This window comes from Oxyura jamaicensis, chromosome 1 (genome assembly GCF_011077185.1).
Source record: "Oxyura jamaicensis isolate SHBP4307 breed ruddy duck chromosome 1, BPBGC_Ojam_1.0, whole genome shotgun sequence".
In the NCBI taxonomy this organism is placed as follows: Eukaryota; Metazoa; Chordata; class Aves; order Anseriformes; family Anatidae; genus Oxyura; species Oxyura jamaicensis.
Window position 1 is genome coordinate 26,392,679 of NC_048893.1, and position 16,191 is coordinate 26,408,869.

The following is a 16,191-nucleotide window of genomic DNA, read 5'->3' on the forward strand; positions in this document are numbered from 1 at the left end:
GGCCGCGGAGGCTGGGGAGGGCAGGGGGGAGGCTGGGGGCGAGGGGAGACCGCGGGCGTGGGGGCTGTGGTGCGGCACGGGGAGGGGGGAAGATAAATTAATGTGGGGTTGGGAGGGGGAGGAGAAGGAGGAGAACATGAGCCTCGTGGAGGCCGCTGCCATGTGCCCAGCAGCTGGCAGCCTCTGTTGCATGCCTGTGTAAAAGGGGATGGATGGGGTTTCTCCCTGCTGCTGCTGAGCGCACAAGTCATGCTGAACGGTTTCACAGAACCCTAGAACAGCTGAGGTTGGGAACGGCCTCTAAGATCACCCAGCCCAACCTGCAACCCAACACTGCCAAGCCCACCATTTGCTCCCACCTGAATCCACCGAACAGATTTGGGCTCTCCAGGACCCGGTCTCACCACGTGTCCCTGACACCTTAGAGGGGTGACTTTTGTCCGGTCATCGAACTGAGAAATGCTTTTTTTCTCCTCTTGGCTGTGGATGACTGTTCTGAAAAGCATGTAGACTTTGATCCCAGTCTTCAAATTCACATGTGCATGAGCAATCCTGGCACGTAAGTGTAAATAGAAAATGTAATTTATATATAAAGTATACATAATATGAAGTGACAGAATAATTACTAATATGCAAGATTGATTACTTCCATAAATATACTCTTCTTTCATATGCCTTTTGATCTTCGTGAAAAATAGCAAACATTCATACAGACTTTATAACTACCCTTGCAAGTGGTTATGAATAATTTGGCAGATTATTTGGTCACTCTTCTGAAGTCTAATCTCTCTCCACACATATCAACCGTTCTCAAGTCTTTGCCCCCCCCCCCCCTTTCTTTTTTCGCTCCTAGAGGCCAGATATACTTCTCTTTCAGTATTTAATTTTTCCATGTGTCATTACTTGTTGAAAGACGACTGTTACAAAGGGAAAATGAGACCACGCCTGTTTGCTGTCTGTTAACAGGTAAAAGCAAAATTCTGTTTGACTTTTCTGCTGGAACGGGCATTGTGGTGCGTGGATTCCTACCACAGAATCCATGAAACAGACTTTGGCCAAGAAGTTCAATAGAAAACTGAGAGGATGGTCTCAAGCCATAATATTAAGAAAAACAGAGGGTGGAGGCCATCAGGTGGTACTGTTGTGCTCAGTGTGTTTCTGTTCAGAAAAGGTGGATAAGGGTTGTTGTGTGAATTTTGTTAGGTTTTGAAATTTTGTTTTTAATTTCTTGCTCGCATTCGTCCTGCTCATTCTGGGGTGAAAGGCAAGGGGGAAGTTAGAGTGCCTGAAATGCTGGTAAGCCTGGGATCAATATGGTTTGAATGTCATCCAGACTCCTAACTTCCTCAGACCAAGATCAAAGGACTGAGCAGGAGATCATGCCTGTGCAGTGACTGCACTATTGAATGATCTAAGGTAATAGTGAAAAATGCCAGTAGTTACAAGGACTTGCTAAGCACTTTTGTGCTAAGCAGAGGAATGAAAGTCTCATAGTCCTCTTTTCATATGGGAATATATGTAGAAGCACATTTTCATTTGAGAAAGCTAAATAAAATAAAAGAAAATAAAATATTGTATGATTTAACTGTATTTTTTCTCTCCTTTCTTTCCTTTCTCTCTCTCCCCCCCAGTATTAGCTTTCACACAATAAAGTTCACAGAGACAACAGACAGAAGCAGGGAAAAAGCTGATAGTTCTACCATACATGCTTTGGAGAACACAGAGTAACGAAAATGGACAATTTGACTCTTTTCTTGTTTTTACAATTTTGGTTGCAAATGCCATGATGTTAAATGCATTCGGAATAGCTATATATCTTCAGACATTAGGTTGGTAGATTATATAGATGATGTATAAATTCATCCTTGAATGAGAAGAAGGATGATATCACAATAACTTAGCAATGCATAATATTTGTTTCTAGGAAAGCTGTTATTTCATAAACAGTTCTTTTGTTTAAACCTTGAAGCAAATGTAACAGACTAGCTTCCAGCTAAATTCTTCTAGCTGCACTGTTTACTCAGTGCTTCAGGCATTATAACTGATGACACTGTGTGCTTTTAAGATTTTTTGTAAGTATAATCTTAAGTGTAATATAAATATAGGAGTCTGTCTAGCCTCAAAGTGGCTTAATACACTAATTTAGTTTTCAAAAAACATTTCTGCTTGAGAAAGGGATAACATTTACCTTTTTGTACCCATTTGAATAAAACAAGGGAATGTTATGTGTAATGCCTTGGGGTAGATCCAAAAAAATCCACAACTAGAATGGCATTTGGGTGTCTAAATCAAAAGTTGCAAATCTCTGCCCCCTGACTGTCTGCTTCCCAGCTAAGCACATTCTTAGGTCTCCATTTAATCTTAATTGTTTTACTTGTTGCTTACCTACGTTTGAGATTCTCTGAATATTAATAGTGATTGGATAACTTGATATGTCATACTTAGTCTGCTCAAGATCTACAGACAAACTTTCATTATATTTAATATGTTAGAGAGGCTTAATCTTTTAGAAAGTCTAAGACAATGTATAAAAGAAAAGACAGATTGAAGATCCTCAAAAAATGCAGTAACAGCTATTGCTTTCTTTAAAGAGTGAGAAAAGCCTCTGTCCCACTTTTTCTGTAATGGCCTGGTAGATAGTGAACCTGCCCCCAAGTTCGAGTATGAAGTTGTCAGCTTTCCTCAACCTGGTAGGGATTCAAATTGCAGACTTCATCTGTTAGGACAGTAGCCTAGCTACCAGACTTTGGCCAGTTAGATGAAGTGTATTAGAGGAGTAGATAACGAAGTAGTGCTATTGTACAGAAGAGAAGTGGTCCACTGAATTAGTGAAAAAGTACTATATTTCTCTAAGTTAGTGGGTATGCAGTTGTACAGAGATAGTTTTACAGGAGAGGAGGACTTACTATCCAAAGAACCCTTAACATGGGCTACAGTCATGCTCTTTCTTGTTCTCCTTGTCTGTCCCTGTGATTCTTCAGTTCTTGAAACAATGGCAAAACAAAATGATAGCAAATATGCTGTAGCTTCTTGATCATGGCACTTGCTGGAAAAGACAAAGACTTCTTCGGTAAGAAGAGGAACTTAAACCTGGTTCTTCCACTTCATAAACAATGTTAGAGGCAGGAAGAGAAGGGGAGGGGAGAAAACAGTAAAAGAAAAATCTCTTTTAAAAGGAAAGAATTAACTGTACTTTGTTCTTTGAAAAAAAAAAAAAAAAAACTAGGGTAGGAGGAGGTTACTGGCTCTATTTCCCAACATGCAGAGATGTTTTTTACCAAGTATAGGTGGTTAAGATAAAATGGGAGGCAGCTGCTTACTGACAAATTCCTTTCTTGCTTGCTACACTTTATAGTTTTCAGTCTGTTTTGGATTATGGAACTGCTTCATGACCTCTATGTACTTTAGGTACCCTAGCACAGAATCAAGGCACTATAGTGTATACCTTTTAGGCTTCTAAAGTCCTTTACTGGATATAACTCAGGAATTATGTAGTGGAGAATGGAGCTAAGTCTTTAATCCAACTCTGCTCTTTAGTCCCAGTCACAAAATCAGCAGTTACAAACATGCCAACCTGAAGAAGGTTCCCATGTTAATAAATCTCTAATTGAAGTAAATCTACTTAGACAAAAAAAAATTCCAACAACTTACTCAAAATGTATCATAAATTATGTTATAAATAAATTATAAATCCAGTGTCAGAAAACTACTAAGTGAGGAGTTGAAACTGGCAAAGGATGTCAAAAGCAACTGGTTGGGTATGCAAAACGATGAGATACTGAATGTTCCCTTTGCCTCAGTCTTTACTATTAAGACCAGACTTTGGAAATCCCAAGGTCCAGAAACCAGTGTGAGAAAGGAAGATGTACCCTTGGTGGCAGAGGATCAGGTCAGGGAATACTTAAGTAAACTGGACATAACATAAGTCTACAAGCCCTGATAGGTTGAATCCATGAGTGCTGAGGGCATTGGCAGATGTCATTGTGAGGCCACGCTCAATAATCCCTGAGCAACCATGGCAACTGGGAGGGGTGCCCAAAGACCGGAGGAGAGCAAATATCACTCCTATCTTCAAAAAAGGCAACCAGGAGGACCCAGGCAACTACAGGCCAGTCAGCCTCATCCCAGGGAAGGTGATGGAGCAGCTGAACCTGGAAAGCATATCCAGGCACATGAAATACAAGAAGGTGATGGGTAGTCAGTATGGATTCACCACGGGGAAGTCATGCTTGACCAGTCTGATAATCAACGATGAGATGACTGGCTTGGCAGGTGAGAGCAGTAGATCTTGTCTACCTAGACTTTAGTAAGGCTTTCAACTCTGTATCCCATAAGATACTAGTAGAGAAACTGTTGGATTATGAGCCGGACGAGCAGTCAGTGAGGTGGACTGAAAACTGGCTGAACAGCTGAGCCCTGTAGTGATCCTTACCAGAAGATCATTCACAGAACATGGAGGAGTTAGTGATCCACATAACAATTAACCTGAGTAGGCCCAGGCTGTGCTGTGCCATGCTGCACGTACAGCGTGACCTTCAATGCTACACTGTTTGGGGCTCCTGGCTCAAAAAGGATATAAGATTGTCTATGATATTCTCTTCTTCTAGTGCTAGCCATAAAAACGTGAGTTTAAATTATACTTTACAGAATCTGAGTGTCTTTCTTACATGGATCATAATGGACCAGCATCTCCTGCTGTAAAACAGGCCCAGAAAGTGCTGATAAGTGGAATGAAGTCTAGTTGGAGGCAGTATAACTCGGGTCAATACTGGGTCTAATCCTGTTCAGCAGATTCAGTAATGGATGATGGGACAGAATTTACCCTCAGCTAGTATGCAGATGACAGAAAACTATGTGGAGTGGCTGATATACCAGAGGGTAGTGCAGAGCAACCTTGACAGGCTGGAGAAACGTCTAACAAGAACCTCATGAAGTTCAACAAGGGGAAGTGCAAAGTCCTGCACATGGGAGGAGCAACCCCAGGCGCTAGTACATGCTGGGGGCCACTCAGCTGGAAAGTGACTTTGCAGAAAAAGACCTGGGAATCCTGGTGAATGCCAAGCTGAGCATGAGCCAGCCGAGTGCCTTTGCCTCAAAGAAAGCTAATGGTATCTGGGCTACATTAGGAGGTGTATTGCCAGCAGGTTGAGAGAGGTTATCCTTCCCCTGTCCTCAGCACTTGTGAGGCCACACCTGGAATACTGTGTCTGGTTCTGGGCTTCTCAATATGAGAGAGGTACAGACATACTGAAGAGAGTCCAGTGAAGGGCCACAACATTGATCAAGGGACTGTAGCACCTCACCTTTGAGGAAGGGCTGAGAGAGTGGGGGGGATCCAACCTGGAGAAGGGAAGGTTCAGGGGGAATATCATCAATGTTTATAAATAGTAGAAGGGACAGTGTAAGAAAGATGGAGTCAGGTTCTTTTCCGTGGTGCCAGTATTGGAACAAGAGGCAGTGGGTGCAAACAAACACAGGAGTTTCCATCAGACATTAGGAAACTTTTTTTTTTTTACTGTGCTAGTGATGGAGCACTATCATGAGTTGCCCAAAGAGGTTGTGAAGTTTCCCTACTTGGAGATATTCAAAAGCCATCTGGACATGATCCTGGGTAATGTGACCTTTCTTAAGCAGGTGGCCTCCAGAGGCCCCTTCCAGCCTCAACTATTCTGTGATTCTGTGTTTTGGTTTCTGACAGTGCTGAGAGATGTTATCTGTCCCATCTAAAGATGAGAAGAAATATCAGAAAGGAATTCTGTTATTGTAGATGCTTCTGTGGTTTCCTTATTATGATTCCTGATAGATTCTAATATTTCACTTTGATCTGCAACAGCTGTTTAGACACCTGTGTTTTCCATCTGCAGAGTGATCCAAAAAATATTGACGTTTGTCTCGAAGTTATGTTGATCCTACCTCCATCAATTCCTTTAACCCTTTATAGTTGTTTAAAATATGTCGAAGGTCTCTTAACATTCAGTAGAAAAACTTGGAAACTAGAATTAGGCAGAATTTTTCTGCCAAACATTTTTTCTCCATAAGATCAGGCCTTTTCTTTGAAATCAAAACTTTCTGCAAGAATAAAACAAATAAAACACTAAGAGTGAAATTTCTGATCATAGTGAGAAAACACAGGATGAAAATTTCTGTTTTACCTATGATTGAGGTATTTACATGAGTTACAAAGGACCAATATCTGATCCTGCTCTGGCTGGCTTTGACTAGAAGAATGTAACCATGGTGAATGCTTTGACTGTGGGGGTAGTTAGTTCAGTAAAGGGCAAAGGATGCTTCTGTCAAATTTCTCACTTTGAACATTTTTGGTTTAATTTCATTGCAATGCCAGAAAATTTTTAATCTCTCTCTCTCTCTCTCAAAACAACAACAACAAAAAAAGGATGGGAAATAATTTCCTGTACAGCTCTACTAACAAAATAATATTATGAGCACTTGTTTGGCTCCTTTCCCTTGCAACAGAACTCCAGCAAACGTTCTGCAGTTCTCAGATTTTCCATTAGTAATAATTTACATAAAGATTGTATATAATGTCTAAAAAGGGATAACATAACTATCAGCTGGATAGAAACATAGTGACTCTTTTGCTATAATGTATATTTAATAATTTCAACAGAGGCTTGCAGAGATGATCTCTAACACTATTGAAAGCAAGTAGTTACGGTATGTGACATCATGCTTTTATGACTACAAATGCCAAGGAACATTAATAGGTAATTGAATTCTTTATGTATCCGTTCATAATTACAGTCTGTTATGATACTTGCCACCCACATCTGAGAGAAGCAAGCCTGTTAAGACTCAGGAAACGGGCACTGTGCATCAGCTTTCCTGCATGCCAGGCTCCTTTTTTAGACATAGAAAAACCTTCAGGCTTGGCTCTGCAAGCAGAAGTTTTTCTCTTAAGTAGTTGGAGGTTGCCATTAGGGTTGTGTATCGCCAGACTGCCACTTTGATAGATCAGATGCTCTTGCTTTTTCTGACACTGATCAAAACCACTCTTAGATTAACAAAAGAGGTACCTGTTTGTGACCTTACCCATTCAAGATCTTACACAGTAACTTACAGCTTGTCAAAGGACTAGTCTCAGTAGAAATGATTTCTGGTTTCTGATGATATGTATGGTGCACAGCAAGAAAAATTAAAGTTAGGACAATAATCTAAAATTACAGGAAGTTAATTTTCAGAATTTTCAGAAAGTTTCTCTCTCTCTCTCTCTCTCTCTTTTTTTTTTTTTCCTGCTTATCTCTCTCTTTTTTTTCTCTCTTTTCCATCTTTTCCAGTCTGAAGAATTGTGTGCAACACTTGAGTCTTTTTTCCAACTTAAGTGGTGTCATATGATAATATGTTTGCTATTGGTCTAGCACTTGCTACCTCTATTTAAATACAAGTTTAGTCCCCCTAATCCATTTGATGGGAATGCCAGTTAAGATTAATAATTCATCAGTGGCGAGCATTTCCCCATGTAATCCTAGTGACTTCAAATAGCGTATCAGTTTACATGCAGTTAACAACAGTGTGTTTTGGGGAGAACAAAAAATATTTTCATGTGTTTACAAAGAAAATTCAGTAAAGATACAGATATACCTAAGGAACAATTAGAGAGGAAACTGATCATATCTGACAGCCAATTCTGACTAAAGCAGTAGTTCCATTTCCTACCTCTTCTGCCTCCTCTGCACAGTTTCATGACCTTCCTTGTGCCACCTCTGGTGCTTTGCTGATTCCTTGTGTAGCCACTTCAAATCACTAAAACAAGATAAATGTATTCAATGGATAAAGCATCTGGTTCTAATGAACAGTGGAGATACTGCTGTCTCAAAGATACTGGATAAAACATGATGCTGAAATGCTGAAAAAAGCAGAAGTTGTTGAAATTATATCTCACTTTGTGTTTTCACTTCTTCATTGTCCATATGGTGTATTTCTTCTTTTCTGTATGAAGGGTAGGCATGAAAAATTGCAGCAGAATTTCTGGCAGCTGTTTTATATATCAGCTGTATTCCTTTACTGGTAAAGGATTCACAAGACATTAATAAAAAGAAACAGTACAAACAATATGGTTCATCAGATTAAAGCTTTTCATATAATTTCATTCTATTTTTTCCATGTCTGTTTTCTCTTACCCTTCGCTGCTACGTGATTAGCTTTACATCTTCCTCCCATTCCCTTATATGGAGTGACTGAAGTCTTAGTTTACCTTTCTCATCCATGTTTTGCCTTCCTTTCTCAAAAAAAGGTATTTTAATATTGCTTGATAGCATCTTGTATTTATCTGTTACTAAGGGAATATATACAAAAAGGAACACAGGGAAAGAAAGTCAGCAGTCGGTGTCCCCGTGTACACGTCTACTTCCCAATGTTTTTCCTTTCCTTTCTTTCTTTGCTCATTTTTCCATGAATGACAAATTATAGAATTGGATAGCCAAGGCTGTCCAACACTTTCTGGTAGAGTCTATTTTCAGTTTCTTGTAACTTTGTCAGACATCAACTTTGCCATATTTGAGATGAAAGCTTCTTTGCCTCGCATCCTACCCAGGATATGTCTTTTATTTGATTATTGTTGTTTCTTTTTTGTTTGATATGCTTGTGGAGGTGGAACAATAGAGGGGAGAGAAAAGTCAATTTATTGTTAATGCCAGATAATTCAGGTGTTTCCTAAAACATGAATTCTGGTGAATATTTTATTGTCTTTTGTTAGAATTAGAAACTCTTGTCCCTGCTACTCTGGAATTTTATACTGACAGATAAAGGCCCCTTTTTGGAGGCATTTTGAATAGAAGTTAATGGCTATATTCAGCAACCAAGTGAAGTGCATGTGCTGATCTCCTCTTGGATAGTCTCGTGGTTAGGGCATCCAACTGTGGAACTATGGGAGATCCTTGTCTAGTACTTTGTCTTTTTATACTGACTCTCCCACAAAACTCCTTAACCTATAAAGTAAGGAATCATTCTGTCTCACCAAGTATGTTCATAAAATACTCTGACCTGAGCAGAACAGCTTTGATAAAAAACATACCTTTATTTAGATATATGCCTTTTTATGCAAAATCCCTGCTGTGAAGAACTAGCGCCTGGTTCTGGATAATTATCCATTCCATTTAAGGTAGGATAGATGCTAGTGTAGCCACGTTTAGAATCTATGAACTGGGCAATTTCTGTATCCCAGGCATCTTTATTGTGCAGTTGATGATAATGTTGGGGAAGAAAAATAAACCCTTCTTTGCTGTTTTTTATTTTTATTTATTTATATATATATATTTAAACTGTCCTTTGTGAATATGTGTCATGTCACCTGTCCCCCCTCCCCTTCTTTTTTGGTATTGTATTTAAATTAATAAAAGCTATTTTTCAAGTTCAGCCCAACTTCACAAATGCAATCAGGTCAAGTAAAACTGCATTTGTGCTAAGTAAATTATTCTCCCAGAACTGCAGCAAACTATAAACCTTTTGTTTCTAATCTTTGCAAGAAATATGTGATTTTTTGCAGAAAGTAAGTCTGGGTTGTCTCTTTTCGTATTTTGTAAAGAATAGGTGAATTTGATTATAACTTGGACATATTGTAATATAATAACCACAAAAACTTGTCAGAATTTGGTAGCTCAGTCTGAAACTTTGTCACTACCGTTTAGCTCAGTATTCACTCACTTTAGGCTCAATAAATTGGAATGGTTTAATGACTCTAAATGTCATTTTGGAGATAAATATTTCAGAAAACAAAACAAAACAAAACAAAACTACCACCACCAACAAAAACACCTCTCAGTTAATGTTCCTTAAATCTTACTGATTTTTTTTTTTAATCTGCAGTTTCTGTATTTCACTATTCATATGTAAAATGAGAAAAATAACTCTTCCTTAGCCCATACAACATTTGAAAAAAATCATTCGAGAATCCAAGAGCTTCATATGCAGTAAAGTGGTAACTTCATAAGTACCACTTATTTCATATTTTTCCACTTGTTTCATATTTTAATAGATGCATGACTGGAGTAATCAAGTAGATTCAGTTCCAACATTTCACAATGCAATGATGTTAGATAAGTCAAAAAACTTGTATCTATTTATTTCTTCTGAACTAGTTTATCTTTCCTGTTAAGTGGGTGCCTTGTTTAAACTAGAGAGTTCACTTGAGATTTTGATCCACTCGGATTATTAACAGAAGTATTACTGTTGTCAGCATTCTTTGAATCAGACAGACAGCTACATCAAATAACAAAAAATTACAGACTTGATTTATCAAGTGCTGCTGTGCTTTTATAGGTCTGCTCAGCACTACAAATAAAGATTGTACCCTTTCTGGCAGAAGAATTCTGCATTTGCCTTTGAATTTAATTTGCAATTCAAATCCTGTCTTCAAAACAGGATTATCAAACATCAAGTCTATGCAGGATTCGTAAAACAGCTTAATGCAAGTTGGCAGTCACTTATCACACATTATTAAGCAGTTTTCAAAAATCACAATGTTGTCACTGTAATTAGAATCCTCTTTATATTGTACTACATAAGTGGCTTGTTAATCTGAAATGAAAGTTATTAATAGCAGGGTCTTAATTACTATGATTATGCTAAAAGTAGTCTTATTGTGAAGTCTGAGAATGCTTTAGTTGCTTTATAGACTTTCACATCTTTGGATTATCATTATAAAATGCCAGAGATTTTGAATTAGCCTCAGATATAATTATGATTTAAATTGTAAAGCCCATTTTCATATAGTATAGCATGCACCTACTTTCTACTTTGAAAATAAAATATTTTTTAACCTCATGGTACTTCATGGGTCAGTGAAGCAAAAGTGCTACTTGTCTCAAAAGGCTATTTTTGGTAAACATTTTAAAGGCTCTCACCAACAAAGAGAAATAAGAATTGAATTTGGAAGGGCAGATACTATTTGCAGTGTAGCTCCTGCATGGATGGTAATGGGATCCTCTCCGTTCTTCTTTATGTCCTCTGTCATTCACAGTTACCCATGATGTGTCAATTACATACAGCCAGTGGAGAGGAAAAATATTCACAGAATTGTTCAGATTTGAAGGGTGGTCATCTACTCCAATCTGCTCAGAGCAAGATCAACACTTAGATTGTGTTGCTGAGGGCTTTGTAGTCTTGCGTAGTTAAAACCTGCAAGGATGGAGTTTATGCAACCTCTTTGGGCAGTCTGCTCCAGTGCTCAGTTACAGTGAAAAATGTTTCTTGTATGAAATCAGGACATCCATATTCCAATTTATGGGTGCATTCTCATATTCCCACTGTGCACCTTAGTAAAGGGCCTGGTTCTGTTCTCTTGGTAGTCTCTAAGGTCTCCTGAAACTGACTCTTCTCAACAAGCTGAGCAAACTCAGCTTCCCCAGCCTCTCCTAACGGGGCAAGTACTCCAGCCTCCAACCAGCTTGGTAGCTCTTTGCTGAACTCACTCCGGTTGATGAATGCCTTTTCTTGTACTGAGGGGCCTCCAAGTGGATGCAGCACTCCAGAAACAATCTTACGACTGCCTGCTTGAGAGGATGAATCACTTCACTTTATTTAGTGGCTTCAATACTGTTTTTACAGCCCAGTACTCTGTTAGCCTGTAGATCCAGACATATTTTAACCCATCTAGTAGTTCATCTACCTATACCATAACATCCCAGCAAAGATACAAGAATGCTCTGGGAGATCTTCTCAAAATCTTGCTAAGTTAGGGTAGATAACATCCACTGTCCTCCCCACATCCACAGATGTTGTCATTTCATCACATTTTGCATTTGGCACTGGATTTTTTAACCATTATATACCCTTCACATATCCATGTTGGCTATTCTCAATCACCTTCTTTACCTTCCTGTGCCCAGAAATGGCTTCCAAAAATAAGCCATTCCATTTTCAAATCCCAGTCTTTCCAGGGACTAAATCATGGCTGACCAGATTTTTGTTCCTCAGATCAACAAGATTTTATGATGAATGTGAACTTGTCTTTCTCCAGTTATCAGGACTTCTCCTGATTCCTTTCTTCTGGAGGTGGTGTGGAGCAGCCTCACAGTGATGCTGGCAAGCAATCAGATGCATGTGATCTGATCTCACAGCTTTGTATGGTTCAATATTTCTTGACTCAGTTCCCTTCCACTACTCATTGTTCCCTTTTTGAATCCTGTCTCTAAGCAGAAAGACCAGAGACCTGGTGGTGAAGACTGAGGTAAATAAGATACTATCTTACAGTCCTTTCATGGCCTGGGCATTGTTTCTGTGTTCTGTTTGTTAGCCTAGTCCTTGCTTCTACCTTCTGTATACTGCATTTTTACACTGGAGCTTAGTTGTGTATTCACTGTTGAGTCAAACCTGGTCCCTTGATACATCTGCTCATTCTCCTGAATATCAAATTAGACTGTTCTTGCACTTTGGGGAGACTGCCCTTAAGGACCTGCCAGCATTCTTGAACTCCTTTTCCTTTAAGAACTGCCTTCCATGGAATCCTATCTACAAATTCCTTGAATAAGGCAAGGCTTGCTCTCTTGAAGATGGGAGCTGTATACTTGCCATTCTCCTTCCCCTTCGGATCTTGAATTCCACAGTTTCCTGGTCACTACAGCCAAGGCTGCCATTAATTATCGGCTTGCCAACAGGTTTTTCTTATCCATGAGTACGGTTGGCACACCTAACATTCATGGGAAGAACTCCTTGACACCCTCTAGATAACTCCTAGGTTGTTATCTTGCTGTGTTGCCCCTTCAGTGAATGTCAGGTAAGATAAAGTCCCCCATAAAAGCCAGTCTGTGATCTAGAGACTTCCTCAAGTTGTTTATAAAATGACTCATTCCTCGCCCCAGTCAGGTGGTATGATTGACAGCCTTTCAATGTAGTGTCACACACAGTGGTCTCTGACCCTGACCCACAAGCCCTCACCCGGTCTGCCACCTGTTGAGAGAAGAGCTCCACACATTAAAAACTGCTCCTTCACCTAAAGAGCAGCCATTATCATCAACCATTTCTTCTTAGTGCTCACTGTGGTGGTTTTACTCAGCTGGGCAGCTGAGCCCACAGCCACTCTCTCACTCCCACACCCAAGACTAAAAACACCTTCCCCCATCCACCCTCTTCTACCTTCTCCCCCCTGAGTGGTGCAGGGGAACGGGCAATGGGGGCTGCGGTCAGTCCCTAACGCTTCATCTCTGCTGCTCCTTCACGGTCACTCTCTGCCCCTGCTCCCCGTGGGGTCCCTCCCATGGGATGCCATCCTTCCCCAGCTGAGCCTGCGGGAGCTGCCCACAGGCAGCAGCACTTCAAGAACTGCTCCCACATGGCTCCGTACCATGGGGTCCATCCCCCAGGAGGAAACTGCTCCAGCACGCCCCCCCCCACGGGCAGCAGCTCCCCCCAGACCCCCTGCTCCTGCGTGGGCTCCTCTCCACGGGCTGCAGCTCCAGCCCGGGGCCTGCTCCTGCGGGGGCTCTCCATGGGCCGCAGCCTCCTCCAGGCCACATCCACCTGCTCCACCGGGGGCTCCTCCATGGGCTGCAGCGTGGAGATCTGCTCCATGTGGGACCCATGGGCTGCAGGGGGACAGCCTGCTGCACCAGGGGCCTCTCCACAGGCCGCAGGGGAACTGCTGCTGTGTGCCTGGAGCACCTCCTGCCCTCCTGCACTGACCTTGGGGGCTGCAGGGCTGGTTCTCACTCGTCACTCTCTAACCTGCTGTTGTTTGAAGCATAGCCTTATGCCATGCTTCTTCCCTTCATTGTGTGGCTCAGGCTCTTGCCTCTGTAAGGTGTCTGGGAAGACCCTGCCATTATCCTCTTTCTCAGCCATGAAGGTGTGCATTCAATTACCTCACCCTACAACCCCTTTGGTGGCCTCAAGAACACAGCTCCCACAGATGAAGTCAGCAATAACCGCAGCCCAGAGAATCCCTGCATCTTGTCCTCTGGCCACAATATATTCCCTCCAGATTGCCATTAGGGGTGAAGTCTCTTATGTGTGAGGGGTCTTTCTCCAGCTGGTATGAGAGACTGCACCCCATGGCACACCACACTCATTGCTGCACAGTCCCACATCACCTGGAGCAGTTTTTAAAACCCTACCCAAACAAGCTGCCCTACTAACTACCAAACTCTGCTGCATTCACATTTACCAGCTTAATCTGTCTCCACAGTGGATGAACAACAGATTGTTCCCTAATTAGTAGGAAACTAATGAGTAAGGAGGCAGTTGATTTTTAATCAAGATACAGCCTAAAAAACCCCTCAGTGAGCCAGATGCTATTATCTGCAGATGCCCCTAGAAGCTACAAGAAGCAGCAGTTTGAATTCAGGAAGAATAGATACCAGAATAAACGCCAAACTGGAATAAACAAATAAAGGATTAAACCGCAGCTACCAAGAAGAAAAGAGCTACCAACAGAAGATGCATGTGGTACAACAGTAGTACCCCCTTTTACCACAGGTCATTGCTCAGTAGAATTCTGTCCAACAGTTATTAGAACTAATGCATAAAAGCAGATTGTAGGATAGCCTGCAACTTCTTCTATTCCCTCTGAAGACAGATACTATTGTCTCTCATTATTAAGGAAGAACTTTTCCTCATTGAATTTTAGATGTGTAGGAGTTAAATGTATGAGTCAGACCTATTCACTCTAAGCTCGCATTATAGTCTATGGAAAGAAATAGATACTACTAGTGGGTGATTCATGTGGCTTACTTAGACACCAGTCTTAGGATGACGTGATTCATCATTTAGAAACAGCAATTTCATTTTATCTTTGATATCTAGTTAATCACACCCTTTCTTTTCACATCACCCCTAGCTATGGTGAGCGTTTGCAGCCTTGAGGCCAGTGTAGTTCAGTTCATTTTCACAGAATCACAGAATAGCTGAGCTTGGAAGACCCTCTGATCAACATGAGAGACAAACAAAGGTGGCAGGAAGACTGCATAGATGAACGTTCTAATTGGGAGTAACCATGAAATATATTTCCAAGAAATATTGTTTAGTTTGTCCATCTCAGATATTGTTAGGCATGCAATTTTCTTAACAGCTTTTCATCAAAAGCAAGATTATTTGCAGCAACTCAGAAGAAAGTAACATTAAAAGCTCTTCTGAAGGTAGAAACCCAATGAAATAGTTCAAATTACTCATAAGACCCCAAAATAATCTGGAGTCAGTAGGATTTTGATTTATCTGGATGTGGGCATAATACAAGTGAGTTCATCCTGCAGGTTTCATCTTGCACTGATGACTTTGATTTTTTCACCTCTTGCCCTACTTGGTCTTGCTTAACCCTTTTCCCGTGGCAAGTTTCATTCAATGCTTGAGCCAGTTAGTGATGGCAATACTACTATTTTTTTCCTTTATATAATACTGAGGGATTGAACTCACATTTGACTTTTACAAAATAGTGGAGTACTATTACATTTTATTACTATTATTTGAAGCAGAAAACCAAACAAATAACATAGTGTGCATCAGTTAGTCATTTATGGTTGATCCTTGGTCTCCAAGGCTTTCCAGCTGGTCAGTCAAAGTGTTGAAAGACAGCAATTTACAGCTTCTCTCACCCCTACCCTTTTTCTTCCATTTGAAAGCCACAGACCTGTTTTCAGTGAAGTGCTACCCTTTGAGCTTCTCCTCCCACTTCAGTCTGGTGTTGGCAGGAGGCTGCCCCATGCCTTCTGGCTCCCACTTAGAGCATTTTACCACCTCTGTCATAAAAGGGAGAGGTATGAGGGAAGTGCTGATAGAAGAAACAGCAGTATGAATGGCCCACGTTTTCCATTGCCCAAGATGGCAATCTTGAGAGTTGTGCTGAGCTCTGAGGGCACCAAATGCCTGTGAAAACTGCGGTCCCTCCAGTGGAGAGGTACACGTACCGAGGGATACAAGCCAGCTGCACTGACATTAGGGAGCAGTTTGGATTTACAGCTCTCATGCTAGTGCCGTGTATCTTCAGGCCGAAGCCCAGTGGGTTAATTAGGCTGCTTTCAAGGTCTGTTTATCCTAATAACCGTATGACACCAGAAAATGTATTTCTGTCATTGATTAAAATATGTTGTGTAAATGCTGAATGAAGATGTCTTCCCATGCCTTGATCTTATTCACTGTATAAATATTTTTGGATTCACCATGTAAAACATTTCAGAATTAGACCACTATCTTTTTTATGGTTTTATTAAAACATTCCCCAAATATGCCTGTGTTAGAGCAGGAATG